Raw genomic sequence first — 12738 nt, 5'->3', positions numbered from 1 at the left:
CATTTTATATGCACTCATTTTTGTGTGTGTGCATGTATGTAGCTCTATACAATTTTATCATGTATGGATTCTAGTAACTACACTCAATATGCAGAACTTTTCCACCATGACAAGGCTTTCTTGTGCTTTCCATTCATAGCTACACTCCTCCTCTTCCCCCATTCCCTAACCCCTGGTAACCAATAACCACTTTTCTATCTCTATCATTTTATTTCAAGAATGTTGTATAACTGAGATTATACAAAATGTAACCTTTTGAGATTAGCTCTTTTCATACAGCATACTGTCCTTGGGATCAATCCAAGTTGTGTCTATATCAATAGTGCATTCTTTTTTGTTGCTCAGTAGTATTCCATGTTGGGGATATACCACAGTTTGTTTACATACTGAAGGACATTTGGATCATTTCCAGATTTTGGCTATCATGAATAAAATGCTATGAACAACATTTGTGTATAGGTTTTTGGATGAGCATAAGTTTTTATTTCCTTGGGATAAATGCTTAAGAGTACAGTTGCTGAGTTGTATGGGAAGTGCATGCTTAGTTTTATAATAAACTGCCAAACTTTTCCAGGATTGGCTGTAGTATTTTACATTCACACCAGCAATGTATGAGAGATCCAGTTTTTCTGCATCCTCTCCACGGAAGCATTTTGGAGACTGGCAGGGTCTCACAGCCATGTGGTCTGCCGGCCATGTTGTCTGCTGGGACTCAGCGGCCTTCCATCTTTCTCTATTCTAACCTGCCTCAACTCCCCCCTCAGAGAGTTTATACCCTTATTCTTAAGGGGCATCCAGCATTTGTTTTGTTTTGTTTTGCTTTTTGTTTTTGGGTAGGGATTAAAGAGTTTATTAAGAAACAAGAAAATGAAAAAAGTACATGGTCTGTGGCATGCTCCGTAGGCTTTCTGCAGAATGAGACACATGCCTGGGGCCCCAGGTCAGGCCTTTAAAAGTCTTTGCTCCTCACCCTTCCTAATGTTGGGGGAGAGGTCCTGGCTGTTTGTTCTTCTGATTGGTTGCCCCACTTGTCAGTTTTCAGGGGGCTAATGGTGAACCCTTTTTAGGGTATCTGGGGCTTTCCCTTGGAAAGATTCTCTTTCCAAATGAGATTCTAATGGCTAAGGTCTCGTGGGATCCCTCAGGAGATTTCCGGCAGGGTCTCACGGCCTTGTGGTCTGCCGGCCATGTTGTCTGCCTGGACTCAGCTGCCTTCCACCTTTCACTATACCAACCTGCCTCAACTCCCCCCTCAGAGAGTTTATACCCTTATTCTTAAGGGGGCATTCAGCATTTGGTTTTATCACTATTTTTTATTTTAGTGACTGATAGGTATGTAGTGATATCTCATTGTGGTTGTAGTATGGTTCATTTTCGCAGTAATAAAAAATAAAAGGCATTTTTCCCCCAATTTCTTTGCATCTTCTCTAATACTTATTTTCTGTTTTTGTTCTTTTTTTATTAATTTTTTTGGTTAGGGAAATTGTATGTTTACAAAAATATCTTGTATAGAATACATAAAATACAGAGTTCCTATATACTACCCTAATATTAACACCTTGAGTTAGTGAAGTATATTTGTTGTAATTCATGAATGTTTTTATAATTGTACTATTGACTATAGTCCATTGTAAATAAAATCAAAGCAGAACACCTAGAGTTGTTCATACAGTTGTTTGGATATTGTTTCAAAATGTAGAACCACTTAAAAATTTTCCAAGTGATGTTTTTGTTTAAGCTTTATTTATTTATTTCTCTCTCTTTCTCCCCCCCACCCCCGCCCCAGCCCTGGCTCCGGCTGTCTGTTCTCTGTGTCTATTTGCTGCATCTTCTTCTTTGTCCACTTCTGTTGTTGTCAGTGGCACCAGGAATCTGTGTTTCTTTTTGTTGCATCATCTTGTGTGTCAGCTGTGTGTGCGGCGCCATTCCTGGGCAGGCTGCACTTTCTTTCATGCTGGGCGGCTCTCCTTCGAGGCGCACTCCTTGCGTGTGGGGCTCCTCTACATGGGGGACACCCCTGTGTGGCACGTTACTCCTTGCGCGCATCAGCACTACGCATGGGCCAGCTCCACACGGGTCAAGGAGGCCCGGGGTTTGAACCGTGGACCTCCCATGTGGTAGACGGATGCCCTAACCACTCGGCCAAGTCCGCTTCCCCCAAATGATGTTTTATGCTCCTTACCCATACTCCCATGGAGGGAAGCCTGGTAAATTACTTGTAAGCTGTATTAAAATACAAATATGTGCAAAATGACCGTTTAATAAACTTTGTTTTGTGAAGGGTGAAGGAACTTACATTTACTGGGTACTTTGCACACATTGCCATATAGTCCTACAACTATTCAATGATGTGTTAGCATCCTTACCTCCATCTTACAGATGAGGAATGAAACTCAAATAACTTGCTTAGATCTTATCAATAGGAAATGAGGAAGTTGGAACTTAAATATGTGGCTTCGAGATCTATACTTTTTCCATTATACCAGGGGCCTCCACTTTTTTACTAATGGTTCACATGATTGGAAATCTGCGTAGGCAGTGTGCTCAAGTTTGTTAATTGCTATTAATAGTTAATGGAGAGGTGATACACTTGGTATATAAGTATTGAAAGTGTGAACCCAGTAGATGTGTAGGCATTCCATATTTTTGTTATTGGTAATCCTTCCTAGTGTTTCAATTTGGTGTATCATATTAGTGCCATCAAACTAGAGTTGTTTTTTTTTAAATTAAGTATATTACTCATATATAAACATACATAAACAATAAGTATATAGTAATAGCTGTGAACTTACAAAACATACATATATAATACCATACAGGACTCTCATAACTCACCCTACCACCAATAGCTTGCACTGTTGTTAAACATTTTTAACTAATGATTAAAGAGCATTGTCAAAATATTACTACTAATCAAGGTATTTTTCCCCCAACCCACTCTATTATTATTATTATCTTTATGTCATTTATATATGAACATACATAAACAATAAGTAAAAGTTGTCAACTTAAAAAGCAAACATGCATAACATCATAAAGGGGTCCCATACATCAGCCCTCCACCAACACCTTGCATTGTTGTGAGACATTTGTTACAAATTATGAAAGAATATTGTCAAAATCTTACCACTAATTATAGTCCTTATCTTACATTTGGTGTATTTCCCCCCCAGTCCACCCTATTATTTTTTTAAATATATTTTTTATGACAGAAGTTGTAAATTTATAAAACAACCATGTACATGTGCAGAATTCCCAAACAATAGCCCTCTGTCAACACACCACACTATGGTGGAACATTTGTTACAGATAAGATAGTATCATCTGATTGTTACCATGTCCATAGTGTACATTTGGCTCACATTTTCCATACTACCCCATTATCAACACAGTACATCTTTGGCTTAGATGCAAGAATATTGTTACTGCTAACCACAGTCAATAGGTCACTCCAGTTGTATTTTTCCCATGCTTCTCCACATTCCCACCACTCTGCTATAGTGATGTACATTTGCTGTAGCTCACAAAGGACACTCTTACATTTGTACCATTAACCACAATTCTCATCCATCTCTAGGTTTACTGTGCTATTCAGTTCCTAGATTATTCTCTAGCATTCTGTCAATTGGCATTTATATCTCTAGACTACCATTTTCAGCCACATCCCCATTTATAAACTAGCTGTTACTCACTATTTCTTAACATCTACTCTATACATTTCCACACTTTTACAGTAAAGCTAATTAAAACTTCTACATACATTAAACATCAGTATTCCATCTCAGTCCTCCTCTTGCCTCCTTTAAGAATCCACTACCTACCACCAGGTCTTGAAGATATTTTCCCTACAATTTCTTCTAGAAGCTTTATGGTTCTTTTATTTTTAGGTTTTTGATCCATTTTGAGTTAATTTTTGGATAAGGTGTGAGATAGGGATCCTCTTTTGGTTATGGATATCCAGTTTTTTCCTCACCATTTGTTGAATGTACTGTTCTGCCCAAGCTGTGTGGGTTTGATAGGCTAGTCAAAAAAATCACTTGACCATACATTTGAGGGTCTGTTTCTGAATCATCAGTTTTGATTCCGTTGGTCTATGTGTCTGTCTTTATGCCAGCACCATACTGTTTTTACCACTATACCTAGGTAATATCATTTAAAGTCTGGAGATGAGGGTTTCCTTTTCCTTTTTAAGATGTTTCTGGGGAAGCGAATTTGGCTTAACTTGTAGAGCATCCGCCTACCACATGGGAGGTCCAGGGTTCAAACTGAGGGCCTCCTGACCTGTGTGGTGAGCTGGCCCACGCGCAGTGCTGATGGGCACAAGGAGTGCTGTGCCACGCAGGGGTGTCCCCTGCATAGGGGAGCCCAATGCACAAGGAGTGCACCCTGTAAGGAAAGCTGCCCCACACAAAAAAAGCATAGCCTGCCCAGGAGTGGCACCACACACACGGAGAGCTGATGCAGCAAGATGATGCAACAAAAATAGACACAGATTCCTGGTGCTGCTCACAAGAATCCAAGCAGAATGCAAAAGAACACATACGGTGAACAGACACAGAGAGCAGACGACAGTGGGGGCGGGCAAGGGGAGAGAAATAAAGAAATCTTAAAAAAAAAAAAATGTTTCTGGCTATTAAGGACCCCTTACCATTCCATATAAATTTGATAATCATGTTTTCAATTAAAAAAAATGTTGGTGGAATTTTTATTGGAATTGCGTTGAATCTGTATATCAGTTTGAGTAGAATTAACATCTTAATGATATTTAGTCTTCCAATCCGTGAGCATGGGATGTTCTTTCAGTTATTTAGACCTTTCAAAAATTTTTTAACATTGAATTGCAGTTTTCTGAATACAAGTGCTTTACATCATTGGTTAAGTTTATCCCTGACTATTTGAATTTTATCTGTCATATTTTACTCCACCATTCTTTTGATACTTTTAGTTACTTTTATTAATATAATCTTCATTTCTAGACTCTCTTCTGGGCCTCTCTCTCCTGTCTTTTCTTTTTAGGCTCTCACACACACGTTAGTGTTTCCTGAAAATCTGTTCTCTTGGTTAGAAATTCTCTGTTTCTGTTTATCTGTCAATATTCTAAACTCATCCTCGTTTTTTTTTGTTGTTGTTATTTTTTTATTTATCCCCCGCCCCTTTGTGGCTTGTTTGTTGCTGTCTGCTCTCTGTGTCTATTCACTGCGCTTTCTTCTGTGTCTGCTTGTCTCCGTTTGTTGTGTCATCTTGTGGGCCAGCTTTCCGTGGGCGCGGGCACTGGCTGTCAGCTCTCTACAGGCGGAGGCCAGCTTGCCTTCACAAGGAGTCCCTGGGACATGAACCCAGGGCCTCCCATATGGTAGACGGAGCACAATTGATTGAGCCACAGCCGCTTCCCTTGCCCTTCTTTTTGAAAGACAATCTTGCTGGATATGAGATTCATGGCTGGAAGTTTTTCTCTTGTAGTATCTTAAATATATCATACCTCTGTCTTCTTGCCTCCGTGGTTTCTGGTGAGAAATCAGCACTTAATCTCATTGGGTATCCCTTTTATGTTATGCATTGCTTTTCTCTTGCTGTTTTCAGAATTCTCTCTTTGTCTTCAGCATTTGACATTCTGATTAGTATGTGTCTTGGAATTGGTCTATTCATATTTTTTTGGATGGGAGTACATTGTACTTTTTGGACATGGATATCTATGTCCTTCAGTAGGGTTGGGAAATTTTCTACCATTATTTCTTCATATATTCCTTCTCTTCTCCTTCTGGGACACCCATGATATGTATGTTTGCACATCTTTTGCTGTCATTTAGTTTCTTAAGACCTCGTTGAATTTTCTCCATTCTTTTCTTCATCTGTTCTTTTGTATGTTCACTTTTGAGGCCATTTCTTCAAGCTCACCAATCCTTTCTTCTGCTTCCTCAAATCTTCTATTATATGATTCCAATGTTTTTAAAATTTTATTTCTTGTGCCTCTCATTCCCATAAAATCTATTTTTCTATGTATGCTTTCAAAATCTTCTTTGTGCTCATCCAATGTCTTTTTTTTTTAAGATTTATTTTATTTCTCTCTCCTTGCCCCCCTCCCCTTGTCTGCACTGTGTCCATTTGCTGTGTGTTCTTCTGTGTCTGCCTGCATTCTCAGTGGCACTGGGAATCTGTATCTCTTTTTGTTACATTATCTTGCTGTGTCAGCGCTCTGTGTGTGTAGCACCACTCCTGGGTGGGCTGTGCTTTTATCGTGTGGCATACTCCTTACGTGTTGGGCTCCCCTATGTGGGGGACACGCCTGGGTGGCATGGCACTCCTTGCTCATGGCAGTACTGCATGTGGGCTAGTTCACCACATGGGCTGGGAGGCCCTGGGTTCGAACCCTGGACCTCCCATATGGTAGGTGGATGCCGCATCAGTTGAGCCACATCCGCTTCCCTCCAATGTCTTCTTAATATCCTAATCTCTTTAGCCATCTCATTGAGTTTATTAAGAAGATTTGTTTGAACATCTGTGATAAGTTTTCTCAACTCCTTTATGTCATCTGGAGGTTTGTTATTTTAACCGGGCCATATCTTCCTGTTTTTTGGTGTGGATTGTAATTTTTGCTGGTGTCTTGGCATCTGGCTTACTAGAGTATTCTGGGTACATTTTTTCTCTTTAGTTTAGGGCTTCCTGCCCTTTTTTCCCTTGCTGCTTGTGCACTAGGAGCCAAGCATGTAGTTGGTGCTGTAAGCTGTGGAGGCTCAAGCTGCCCTCATTGCCCCAGGGATGAATGAAGCCTCTCCTAGCTTTCTCCTTTGCCATGGGCAGGGACAGAGTCACAGCTGTGTGGAATAATCCAAGTCGTGCAGGCCTAGACTGTAGTTACCCAGAGAGACTGATGAAGCTTCATGCCCCTTTCTTCTCTGCCTGGGGTGGGGATGGAGCTGCAGGTGTGGGCAGCAATCTATGCAGTGCAGGTCCAAGATGACCGCAGTTGCCCTCGTAGACTTCTGATTATTCAGTCTGTGCAGCCAAAGGTACCTATAGCCTCCTCCCTGCCAGAGGTGGAGCTAAAGCCTAGCCTAGGGCTTCAGGCCTATCTGTGTGAAGGAAACTGGTTCCTCCTGTCACTGGCTTCCCCTCATGCTGGAAGTGGAGTCAAAATGGTGGCCACCAGCCTCTTTCTGGCTTGGGCTGGTTCACACCCCAGTTGTTCCCAGGTTTATATCTTAGCCAGCCGAGTCTACCAATCAGTAGCCAAAAACGGCAGCCAACCGTCTCCTCCTCCCCCGTTTCTGGGAAATGGAGCCTCCAACTCCAGCCACAGAATAGCCCTTGGGGCGGCTCGCACCACCAGAGTAGGACAATCACTGGCCTCCACAAATTGGCCAGTAATTTCCTGGAGAGGCTGGCACAGGTTCCCGCAGCTTCCTCCCTCTGGAGGTGGGGCTGGGGCCTAGGCTAGAGCTGTAATCTGACCTGGATGGGAAGAAGCCGGTCCCTGCCAGCACTGGGATTTTCAGTCTACCCTGCTTCCCCTCATGCCAGGTGCAGTGTTAAGATGGTGGCTCCTGGCCTCTTTCTGATTTGGACAGGCTCAAATTTTAGGTGTTCTTAGGATTATGCTTTAGCCCACTGAATTTACTCATCAGTAGCTGAAGTTGGTGCCCAGCTGTCTCTTCCTCCCCCGTTTTGGGGAAGTGGAGCTTTCAATTCCAGCTGTGGAACAGCTCCCAAGGCGGCTTGTGCCTCCACTGGAGGATGGGCACTGGCCTCCGCAGCATGGAGTGCTCTACTTACGAGTCTTCTCTGCAGATGGGCATCTCCTCCTTTCGCTTATTCAGGGATGTGGCACGATGCTCTTCTGGTCTCCTGGAGCCCCCAAACAGGTGCTTCAGCTAGCTCCAGAGAGCTCTGGGTGTTTACTAACTGCCCTGTAGCTGGAGCTGACTCTAGGAGCTCCTTATTCCACTGCTATTTTGCTGGTTGTGGTCTTGTTTTGATTTTTACGTATTTATTTCTCTATCCCCCGCCACCTCGTTATTTGTGTTTGGTGTCTGTTTTCTGTGTCTGTTCGTTGTGTGCTCATCTTTTTTTAGGAGGCACCAGGAATGGAACCTGGGACCTCCCATGTGGGATGGAGATGACCAATGGCTTGAGCCACCTCTGCTCCCACTTATGTCTCTCATTGTGTTTCCTTGTTGTTTCTCTTTGTTGTGTCATCTCTTTGTGTCAGCTTACCATGCCAGCCTATTTGTCTGCTCACTGTCTTGCTCATCTTCTTTAGGAGGCACTGGGAACCAAATCCCGGACCTCCCAGGTGGTCGGGGTTTCCCAACTGCTTGAGCCACATCCACTCCCCTAAACTAGAGTTTTTAGAGATTGTGTACTTGACTGTGGTCTGCTTTAGTTACAAAAAGTGGTTTATCCAAGTGTTCTAGCCTGATTTTTGGTAGTAGTAGTTCATTATAAAGTAGCTGTTGGAACACGTGGTTAGGCTTTATCATATGTGTTATTGTCTTGATTATTATTATTATTATTTTGGCTAATCCTCCTAAAATTTGACATTTAGGATTGTATACCTGGGGTACCTTGCTGATGCCCTAAGAGTTTTGTTAATGTGTGATTTTGGTTCTCCAGTTAATGGCTTCCCATTACATGCAGCCTAAAATCCAAACTCTTTAAGATGGTATTTAAGGCTCTTTACTCTTCTGCTTTATTTTCACCTTGCCATCTTTACTACTTACACTCCTTAGTGAATTAACTTTGTCGTGGTATATGTTGGATTCAGCAGAGGTGGTATAGGTGACATTGACTGATACTTAGAAGTAATTTGGCTGCATTATTGATATTGGAATTTTGTAGCCGAAGCTCTTATAGAAGCATGTGGAGAATATGAGGTTGGCATTGTTGACATTTCTCTCTCTTGGAAGATTCTCTTTACAAAATCAAAATAAGGGAGGGAATGGGCTTAGAATATAGCCTAGAAATGGGAGTGGCAATTTTTAAGAACTTCCCTATAGTTGTGAAGATTTTATTGATCACTTCCTTGCTGAATTATCTTCAGGTTAGCCCAGTGAAGATTCTTAAAAACAAAATCCCTAGAACCTGTTTTAAATTTTCTGGTGATTTTTTTTTTTTTTTAAATTGTTCCTTGGGGGGAGGGAGCACCAGCCAAACAGATTCCTGTTCCTTGGATGCAGCTGTTTATTTTGCTTCGAGAATGATATTGTGGTACAAAGTTTACTTCAAATAGAACCACATAGGATCATTGGATCAATGTGGTGGTTTATACTAGCATTCAGTTCATTTAACAGAAGTTTGTTGAAGGGATTACTAGTTTCAGGAATTTATCTCTAATCTCCTATTATTGACGTTTTAAAGTGAGGTGTGGAGTTTATGTATACAGTACTTTTGAAATGCTCTGGTGGTACTAATTTATTTAATCTACCTTTGTATGAATATCTGACTGCTGCCTTTTGCCCCTTTCTGCATATCTTCAGTGCCCCAAATCTCCCCTCAGAAACATTGGGTTTCTAACTGTAATCGTCTTGGAAACATTGGTATATTTTTGAGTACCATTTTACTTTTATTTACTGCAAATGATGATTTGTTAATTGCCTTCCACCAGAATTTCTGAGCTCATTTGTTTAGCTGAAACAGTACGGTGCATGGATGTCTGTAGTAGGCAGCAACACTACCAGCCACCCCAGTTGCTTACAGCCTCATTATAGCTCTAACTCAAGCAAATGGGAAAGCAGATTTTTTCTGAAATGTTCCAAGAACTTTAGAAAATTGGAGTGTGGAGGGATGGGAGGAAAGGAATTCTATTATAACAATCAGTGTGTTGCTTTTGGCAGTTGTGCCTGGCTGATTTCCTTTGTAGAAATAAGTAAAGCTTCAGTGTGCAGAAATTGCAGGGATACTGCAACAGAGGTCTATGCTTCCTCTATTTAATAGGTAATTACCAAGTGTTTTTCTTCTGGCTGAGTTACTGTACCAAGCAAGATGGGAGAAGCATGGGTGAATAAGATATTTTCCCTGTTCTCAGAGCTTCAGATGCTTCTGCCCCAGAGCAGTGAGGAGGCAGTGGCAGTGATACTGTTTCAGATCCTGGCCACGTGGAAGGGGATGAAGGTCTGCTGGGCTTAATACTATCGAATAGTAGGTGCTGACTGGCTCACAATAAGGGGGTGCTTTCCAAGAGAAGCAGGATAATTCCCAGTCTTTTCTGGTCTCATCCTCTTTGAGTGGCAAAGAAATCAGATGGCTCCAAAAAGATATATTATTTCACATTTGGAAACAAATGCCTTTTAAAATATTTTAATAATAATTTATAAACTCAGGAACAGACCTTGCCCTGGGGGCTTGTAGAGTGGGAAGGGTTTCTTGAGGTGCCAGGGGAAATAATTTCATCCTCTAGTAATGAAGTATCTAACAATGGCATTCCTTCATTCAGTCAGTTTTTATAAAATTCCTGCTTTGTGCCAGTTTGGGAATGAACCGGGAACCCACATTCTTTTGGGGACCACAGACACAAGCAAACGCACATTCAGCTACACTGTGCTCAGTTTTATGATTGGTGCTCTAGGGGCAGAGGATGGGTTTCTCAATTGGTCTTAGGTGGTCAGAGAATGTTTCCTGGGGAGATAATGTCAAAACCAACCCCACTAGTATATGTTGGAGTTAATCCTTTTTTTGTTAATAGATATAGTGTATTTAAAATAAATCAGAACCCTGGTTTGGTTTTTGCTTCGGGAATACCCAGTATTTTTCTGTTGACAGTAAGTTGAAAAAACGGAATTCTATTCTCCAGCAATCTGGTATACTCCTCCAGCCACGTAGTTTGTTATTCCATGTTGATGAACCTCCACTGCCTAGAACATGCCAGGCTCTCTGTGACTGCCATGCCTTTGCATATGCTATTCCCTGTGCCTGGAACGCCCTCCCCTTTTTGCCTGCATATCTGGCTTCTCTTGGTTCTTCGGGTTAAACAGAGCAGTTAAGTTCCTCCAGGATGCCTTCCTTAGTTCTTCCCAGTGTAGGTTGGGTGTACCTCCCGCGGGCTCATACTCAGGGCCTGTGTGGTCTTGGTCTTTGCTCACACAGAGCTTGGCTTGGTCTTCACACTTCATCTCTACTGAAGAGTCTGTCTACCTCTCTTTTTCCTCCATGTAGCCTGGAGGCAGAGGAAGCATCTTTCACAGAGCCCAGCATGTCCAAGGCACTCAGGAAATGTTTGTTGAATGAATGACTTCAGAAGCTTTTGAAGATTATAGCCACATGTATATTTTTGAAGCTCTTGGTTTCATCCAGTTTTGGAAGAGGATGATTATTTACTGAAGAAAATAGAAGCACGTTTGGTTTAATCATTAGCTGCATGAAACTCTTTAGAATTCTTTGCATTTTATGACTCTTTACTCTTATTTTTAGCCTGGGTGACCAATAAATTGAGTAGTTTGTAGTTCTCACTTCTTGCCATCTCCTACTATAATGTGCATGATTGGCTCTGACCATAGTGATTTATTAATTAGAAGTCCTTTGGTTATTACCAAAGATCAGTTTGATTTAGTGTATGCCAAAAAGAGGGCATGTGTAATGAAGAGACAAGTGTGCCTTAGAATCCAAGAGCAGGAACACACAGCAAGGCTTCGGGAGGAACTAGTAACAAGAATCGGAAGGCCAGCAGGACTACCGAGAGCTGTGCTGTTTATGTCTGCTGCTTTTCACGTAGCCTTTTTAGTCATTTTTCTTACTAACTGGTTTTGTCTGCTTCTTAGTGGATAGAGGATGGTTTCTTATATCCCTCAGATTCACAGCCAAGTTCTAGCCATATGGAAAGCCTGTCTTTTCATCTGAGTCCCAAATTCTCTGAGGCTCTGGCCTGGCTTAGGTTAGATGTCTATCCCTGATACAGTCGGCTATGGTCAAAGTCATTGACCTTGTGTGTACATATAATATTTCTTATTGTTCACGATATTATCTTCAGCTGCTGGGATTCAGGTTCTAGAGAAGCTCTGGCCATTAGAAATATAATGTGAGCCACATATATAATTTAAAGTTTTCCAGTAGCCTCATTAAAAAAGTAAAAAGCAACAGGTAAAATTAATTTTAATAGTATAGTTTATTTAACTCAATATATCTTCATATTATAATTTCATCATGTAATAATATAGAAATTATTAGTGAATATAAGCACATTTTCCCTTTTTTAAAAAAGATTTATTTTTATTTGTTTCTCTTTCCTTTCCCCTCCACCCCAGTGTCTGTTCTCTGTGTCCATTTGCTGTGTGTTCTTCTGTGTCTGCTTCTATTCTTGTCAATGGCACTGAGAATCCGTGTCTCTTTTTGTTATGTCATCTTGCTGTGTCAGCTCTCCATGTGAGTTGCCACCACTCCTGGGCAAGTTGAACTTCCTTTCCCGCTGGGCAGCTTTCCTTTACAGGGTGCATTCCTTGCGCATGGGGCTCCCCTACGTGGGAAACACCCCTGCATGGCACAGCACTCCTTGAGCGCATCAGCACTGTGCATGGGCCAGCTCCACATGGGTCAAGGAGGTCCTGGGTTTGAACTGTGGACCTCCCATGTGGTAGCCAAGTCTGCTTCCCCCTTCCTTTTTTTTCTATACTAAATCTTTAAAATCAGGTGTGTATTTTACATTTCAAGCTCTTCTAAATGTGGAATTCTAATATTTCAAGTGGTCAATAACTGTTCATGGCTGAGGGCTTCCATATTGGATTGCGTAGTTTGAGAGATTACTAAAACAAT

The 12738-nt window shown here is 41.5% G+C and overlaps 1 protein-coding gene across 5 annotated transcripts in view; it reads left to right on the top strand.

Annotated features, from left to right (window-relative positions):
- DYM (dymeclin) overlaps positions 1–12738 on the top strand; it is a 542345-nt gene that overhangs the window by 92084 nt on the left and 437523 nt on the right. The gene's annotated exons all lie outside the window — the stretch shown is intronic.

This window comes from Dasypus novemcinctus, chromosome 16, assembly GCF_030445035.2.
Source record: "Dasypus novemcinctus isolate mDasNov1 chromosome 16, mDasNov1.1.hap2, whole genome shotgun sequence".
NCBI lineage: Eukaryota > Metazoa > Chordata > Mammalia > Cingulata > Dasypodidae > Dasypus > Dasypus novemcinctus.
This window is presented reverse-complemented; position numbering and strand designations above follow the sequence as displayed.